This window comes from Corvus brachyrhynchos, unplaced genomic scaffold (genome assembly GCF_000691975.1).
Source record: "Corvus brachyrhynchos isolate BGI_N302 unplaced genomic scaffold, ASM69197v1 scaffold517, whole genome shotgun sequence".
NCBI classification, from domain to species: Eukaryota; Metazoa; Chordata; class Aves; order Passeriformes; family Corvidae; genus Corvus; species Corvus brachyrhynchos.
The window spans coordinates 372,882-379,745 of record NW_008238971.1 but is presented as its reverse complement, the minus strand read 5'-3'; the positions used below and the strand labels follow the sequence as shown (position 1 = coordinate 379,745).

The 6,864-nt window shown below is 41.2% G+C and overlaps 1 protein-coding gene across 1 annotated transcript in view; it reads left to right on the top strand.

Annotated features, from left to right (window-relative positions):
• The first annotated feature begins 3,115 nt into the window (after positions 1-3,115).
• PRR5 (proline rich 5) overlaps positions 3,116-6,864 on the top strand; it is a 75,206-nt gene continuing 71,457 nt past the window's right edge. Inside the window, exon 1 of the mRNA XM_017738694.1 lies at positions 3,116-3,274. The gene's annotated coding sequence lies outside the window, so the exon portion shown is untranslated. The remainder of the gene's footprint in view (positions 3,275-6,864) is intronic.

Here is a 6,864-nt window from a genome sequence, read left to right as displayed (position 1 = left end):
TATACATTGTTTTGGATAAAATGAATATTAGATGAAAGCAAGATAAATGTATTTCACAAATTAAAAAACCCTGATAATTTATACTTCATTCTTGCATTGATGGAATAGCTGAGCTTTAATTGTCAAATTTAGGTCAGTTTAAGTGAAAAAGGCAGTGGAGTTTTATTCTGAAATGACCTCCTCAAATCCTAAAGAATAGCACTATGATGTAGGTTTATTATCCTGACTGATCAAATTATCACTGGTTATAGGCAAAATGGAGGATTTTTAAAAATCTACTAGCATAGAAATGTCAAAGCAGGTTCTCCAAGCAAAACACTATTTTCATATGCATAAGCACTTCATTTTTTGAGAACCAAATAGCTATTATTGTGCCCTTTGTCAATAATATCTGTCTGAAATCAGTGGGTGTTCTGCCAGTTGGTGGGTGTACTAGTTTGAAAACAAACCAGTGGGAGGCACCAAGTCAGAATAACAATTTAATGGAAATTAAAGAAAAGGAAAAAAAAAGTAAAAGAAAACACTGTCAAACTGACAGGGTCAAGGTACAACCTGACACCCTGTTAGGCAGGGTGGTGGGAGCAGTCTGGTAGAATGGTGGCTGCAGTCCTCTGAAGCAGTGATCCTGTAGTAAAGCAGTCTGCTCTTCCTCAGAAAGTCCAATGGTGGCTGCGTAGCTCCTGTCCTCTGGAAATCCAGTGGGAAGGGTTGTCTCTGGTGGTCAGAGTCCCAGATTATATCCACGATGGGATGCTTGGTTCCTCCCTCTGGGTGGAGCATCTCACAATGGGGTAATGAGTCATGAGGCAAAGTGTTGATTAGACTCGTTAACAGAAGATAGTCCGGAGGGAGTTATCTCTGAGTCAGGCGGCAGGACAATGATGGGCAATTAACAGAAAGATAGTCTGGGGGGAGGAGGCAAGGAAACACTGCCCCACCTGGTTTCAACAGCTCCTGAGGATGGTAATAGAATACACTGCAACCCAGGACAGTGGGGCAATTTAAAGGACACAGACACCAATAGAAAGAATGGTCTTATTTTACTATGAATATTAAGGCAACACAAAAGTAAAATGATACATCCAGTAAAACTATGCACTTGGCTTTAGCAACAAGCAAAAATAAGCAAGGTAATGCACCAAATCATTACGATACAAGAGAAAGGATAGTGATTGAGAAAGATATATCACCACTTGCCTAAATACTTTACCATCATCCAGAGTCAGCAGTCGCTGCTGGAGGCAGTTTCACAGCAAGGACCTGCAGAACCCTTCTCAGCAATTGGGAAAATCCTACACAGTGTGTCCACCCATAGGTGAAGTCTCCAAATTCACCCCGAAAGTGGGCCCAGCTTTTATAGGCCCAAATCAGTAAGTCGAAGTGACTTGATTATATTTTTAGCACAGAGACTCCTGGATCTGAGGGCACGCTTCCTGACCAGCAGGGGCCAAGACTTGGCCAGACAGAGCCCAGGCCTCGGCTGGGAGGGTTTCCTGTAAAATATTGTAGAAACAAGTCTCTATTCATGTCGGTTTTGAAATTTCTTAAAATGATTCATTTCTTGGAGATAACTAACTACTATGTGAAAGTTTCTAAAGGAGCCAGCTAGCATAAGCATCTTAGTCATCTATTTTTAGCTAAATTATACTGATGGTGTTAGTCACATATTGCCCAGGGTCATCTTGTAAGTCAACTTGGGTTGAGGCCTGCTGCTCAGGCCTAAACACATCAGTGGGATTTCTCATACAATTAGAGCAGTTTTTCATATACTCATGCAATGTCCAGCTGTGTCCACAGGAGTTGTTGCTCTGGTGTGACTGTGTTTGTACCTTGTGTTTTTGCACCACCTCATGTCGATTTTGTTTATGTGCTATCTCCCGCATGCTGCTGAGAGGTTGCTTTCCCTAACTTGGCCCAGGTGCTGAGGACACCAGTTCAAGGCTCTGTAGCCTCCAACCGAGGGTGATTTCTCCAGTTCTGCAGCTCTCTGCTGAGCTGCTTGTGTTTGTGGTCCTGAATGCATTGCAGGCAAAATGCCCAGCTTTGCCCAATGCTCGGACTTAAGCTAACATCTCTAAGTTCGCCTAAAATAAGTGGTAACAGAATGAAGCTGATACCCATGGAGCAGACAAAGGTAGGAGTATAAGGGGATTGTTTAGCTCTCTCAAGTGCAGGAAAGGTTAACTTTAAAATACATATTTTTAAACATGTGCAGCCACATCCTTGCAAAGTGGGTATGAATGTCACAAAACAAGAGTGGTTTATACCCAGGATGAACTAAGCCATAAAGGACATCTATGTATGTTTAGTTAAATTTAGCAGTGTGTTAGAGCTGGTACTAATGACTGTGCAAAGTGCAAGGCATGAAGAACTGTACTCAGAATGTGTATGCATGTGAATACCACTGTGTATCAGTGTGTATGGTATATATATGTATGTGTGTGTGTACATATACACACACACACACAGACACACACATATATGATTTTCCTAATAGTATTCTGTATTTATTGACCAGTTATTTGCAAAAATAATCTTTAAATTATGAAAGTGTTTATATTGGGGTTAGAATTCACATAATTCTTAATTCTGTGTTGCACCAGTCTATCCACTCTGGAGTTGTTAACTATATTAATAGTCACCTCAGAGGGGCACTTCAAGACCAGACCAGGGCAGGCAGTGATATTACACCCATCATTTGAAGCCCTAAAGGAAGAATTCCCAGTATTTCTAAATGATGCATTTAAGACTTTCCTGGGCATCCAGGACATCTGCTTTTCAAAGCTGATCACAGTAGATCATGCAGCATGTTTCAAACCTTTTTCTGTCACCTCGTTAATGCTGGGACACAGAACTGCTTGCACTGTCTGTGCCCCTGGAAACTCTCTTGCCTTCTTTAGAGATAAGTGTAGCTTAATGTTGGTGCCAATGAATTGCTCCCCATGAAGAAAAAAAAACAGAAAAGGGAAAAGTGCAAGAAGAAATATTTGAGTCACCAATGAGGCAGAACAGCACTGATTATTGGGCTTATTTTACTTCTGTGTATGTCATTATGGGTTTATTAGTGCACTCTTGAAACATATTGTAGAATAGCAATATTTACAACACTACTCTTTTGTTCATCTTTCATTGCAGAGCTGACTTTTTTGTAAGGGCCTGACTTTTTTCAACCAGTTTATATCACCTGTCAAGAATTTTCATGTTGGCTCTTGGACACTTGATGCAGAGTCTCCCCTGTTTACTATTCAGTCCTGTTTTCTTCTTCCTTTAGCAGGTAAGCACATGTTTCTGCAATACTAATTGCAACTGGAAAATGTTTCCAAATTCAGAGACCTGGAGAGTTTGTTTCGTTGGAGTCAGCAGGGTTAGCATCCCTCCTCCAAAATTTCCATGTTTTCTGCCACAGGAAAATACCTGAATAATAGTGCAGTACTTTGGAGTCTATAGCATCAGTGCATGCCAGTCTGCATCTATCTAGCTTTAATGCAGCTTAAAAAGTGCTATTCATGAACTTTCAGCTGGAAATCTATTTACAGCTGAATCAGGATTGTGAGTGAGCAATATAGAAAATTGCTTGAATTGTTGCTGTCTGAGAGGAGCCTCTAAATAACTTTATGTCCTTGAGGAAAAAAGCCCTAAGGAGGAGAGCCAGAGTGGGTGATGGAAAAGCTGGGGTGTCACCCACCACAGCACCCTCAAGCTGAATGAGAGCATTCAGCTGCTGTTCACCAAGATCACAGTCGTGTTGCAGAAACAGATTTAGCTGCCCTGGCTGGCTGTGCACTAAAGCAATGAGGGATTCTCAAATGACCCATATGTGATTGATGTATATATGGGTGTGGCAAGAAGGGACACTGAACAGCTGAGCTGTAGGAATGTCTTACACAGCTGCAGCTTTTCTGCAGGGGGCCTGGCCAAACCCATAATATTCATTGTTAGAATTGGATTTGTGTTTGAGATTCAAGATTTTTAGGAAGAAGAACATTTTTAATGTTTACTTGAAATCACTTTGTTAAATGCTAGTCATCAAAGGAGAGTGTGTATGGTGGTGTGCAAGTGCATTTATGTGAAAGGAAAGAGTAAATGTGCTTACTCTGTCTTTGATGTTGTTGTTTTCTTTTTAACATTATCATCACATGTAGTAACTCTTGTTTTTTTCAAAACAACTTAAAATTTTTCTCAGAAAACAATTGTCAGTTTCGTCCTACAAAAGAATTTTCTTTCTGAACGTATAGATATTTATTTACTTTGTCACTAAACTGCAGTCTAACCTCTGCTGTGGCTTTGGTGTCTTTTCTAACGGGTTGGCTCTTGAAAACGTCTATTTCGATTGACTTGGTAGTAATGCATGCTTTCTTCCCAAACTCTATGGAGTGGCAGTGGTGGGAATTCCTGTTCTATGCTACTTCATTGCAGTGGTAGCTGGATTTTCCTACAGTGTTACTTGGTCTCATCCCAGGCTGCAGGAGTAAATGGTCCCCTATAAACTACAGTTTGCCAGAACCTTGCATGGCTCTAATCATAGTCGCAGTGTTGGGTTGGAAGGGACCTTGAGGACCATCTTGTTCCAGTTCCCCTGCCATGGGCTGGGACACCTTCCACTAGAGCAGGTTGCTCCAAGCCCTGTCCAACCCGGCCTTAAACGCTTCCAGGGACATATGCAAGGCTGAAACCTACAGTAGAATTTATCTTGTTCTGTAAACTGGGCACGGATGTTTCAAACAGAGAAAAATGAGACCACTCATTTTTACTTGTCCTGTACGTTTTTTCCTTTAGGATTTCTAGGGTGCTGTTTAGGTACTGCCACTCTGGATTCTCTGACATGTGAATTAAGGATGTCAGTAGCAGAGAGGGGAATTGTTGTAGTGTAGTACAATGGGAACTTGATAGTCCCAAGTCATGAGGAGTATGGGCATTGCTTTTCTCTTCACAAGTGATTCATCTGGAAGAGGTGAGGGAAGAATTACTCAGGCAGGAAATCCCTGCTACCTCTGCCTGCATTATTTCAAGCACACCCAGAAAATTTCTGCTCTTGAACTTTACAACCCTCCCTAAAACAAATACCCACATCTGTTCTTAGCTAAATTAACAGTCTAACAACTAATTTGCTATGAAACATGAGTTCTCTCAGCTGCAACTCCAAATACAGCTCCTAGGAGGATTCAGCCACTGCCAGCAGAACTAAAAGCTGCTTTAATGCTTCACTGAAATATTTTAAAAGTTCATTGTGTACAATCCATCTTTGGTTTGTTCATCATTAAACTTTTTATTCTTGGTATTCTAAATAATTCAGAGTTAAAAGAGACACATGTGTAAGCTCCACTTTGTTTTTAGTGGAGCATTTGCAAACTATCCTATTATAAACTGTTTATAGATTGCCGTGTAATCTGTAATGTTACTGTGATGGACAGTCAGATCAGAGTTCCCACCATGCAAGGAGACATTATTAAACATTATGCCTGGAGCAACTTACCACCACCCTGACAGAGTGTTTGCTGACTGGAAGTATCAAAGTCTTATGAAAAATCACTGCCTTCCCACTATAAACCCAGTATTTTATAACCACTTGGGTTTTTTTCCTTTGCAAAAATGCATTACTTGGCTGGCAATATAGTAAACTTTAAGCAATGCTTACAGTTTGATTGTATTCAAGTTTTATATTCCAACATATTTTTATAGTTAGAAGTATTGCTTGCCCTTCACTGTGTTATGCTATAATTTAAAGATCTTAGGAGTCTGGCTGTACTGTAACAGGGGCCATAGGAAACAGGTATTGAAGGCTTCAGGCCCCCATTAGTTTACATCTGCAGGCCACAGCCTTTGTAAATGTTTGTACATGGGTTTTACTTTCTGGATGTGTCCTGTGTTATTCCATGGAAATGTCACAGGTTTCAAATCTAGCACATGCAGAAGCCTTGGCATGTCAGGGCCAATCAGAAATGGCAAAGTGACATATTTGCTGTCCTCATGAGGAGACAGAAAAGTCAGTAGGAGAGTGTTGAGATGATAAAGGAGGTTAGCAGGGTTTACTGTGTCACAGCAGAGGAGCTCTCATTTTTATAGTAATTAGTATTATGGGAATTACTGGCAAAATTGTAACTCTTTGTTTGCTCCCTTTTTCTCCTCCTCTCAATACAAAGACGAGAACCTGACAGTATTTTCATTTATTGTTCAATTCTTGTTCACTGCTGGAGGGTGTTACTCTGAGCTGAAGTCTCCTTAAAATCCCCTAGCCAGAAGATGTTCTTAGCCAGTCTTTCTATTGTGGCTGTCTCATGAAAGTCTTTGTCCTTTTTCTCTCAATCTCTCGATGCCTTTGGTCAGCAGCAGATTCTCCTAGAAATACTATTTCCCAACTTGAAATACCAGCTAACCTTGTAAACCAGTGATAGCTCTTGAAGATTTCTTCATCCCGGGTCAGAGTATATATTTGAGGAAATTAAACATTCTTTAATTGGAGGTGTCCTGGGTTGCAGTGTATTCTATTACCATCCCCATCAGCTGTTGAAATCAGGTGGGGCAGTGTTTCCTTGCCTCCTCCCCCCAGACTATCTTTCTGTTAATTGCCCATCATTGTCCTGCCGCCTGACTCAGAGATAACTCCCTCTGGACTATCTTCTGTTAATGAGCCTAATCAACACTTGGCCTCATGACTCATTACCCCATTGTGAGATGCTCCACCCAGAGGGAGGATCCAAGCATCCTATTGTGGATATAATCTGGGACTGAACACCAGAGACACCGGCTTCCCACTGGATTTCCAGAGGACAGGAGCTACAGAGCCATCACTGGACCTTCTGAGGAAGAGCAGACCCTTTTTTCTACAGGATCACCACTTCAGAGGACTGCAGCCACCATTCTAGC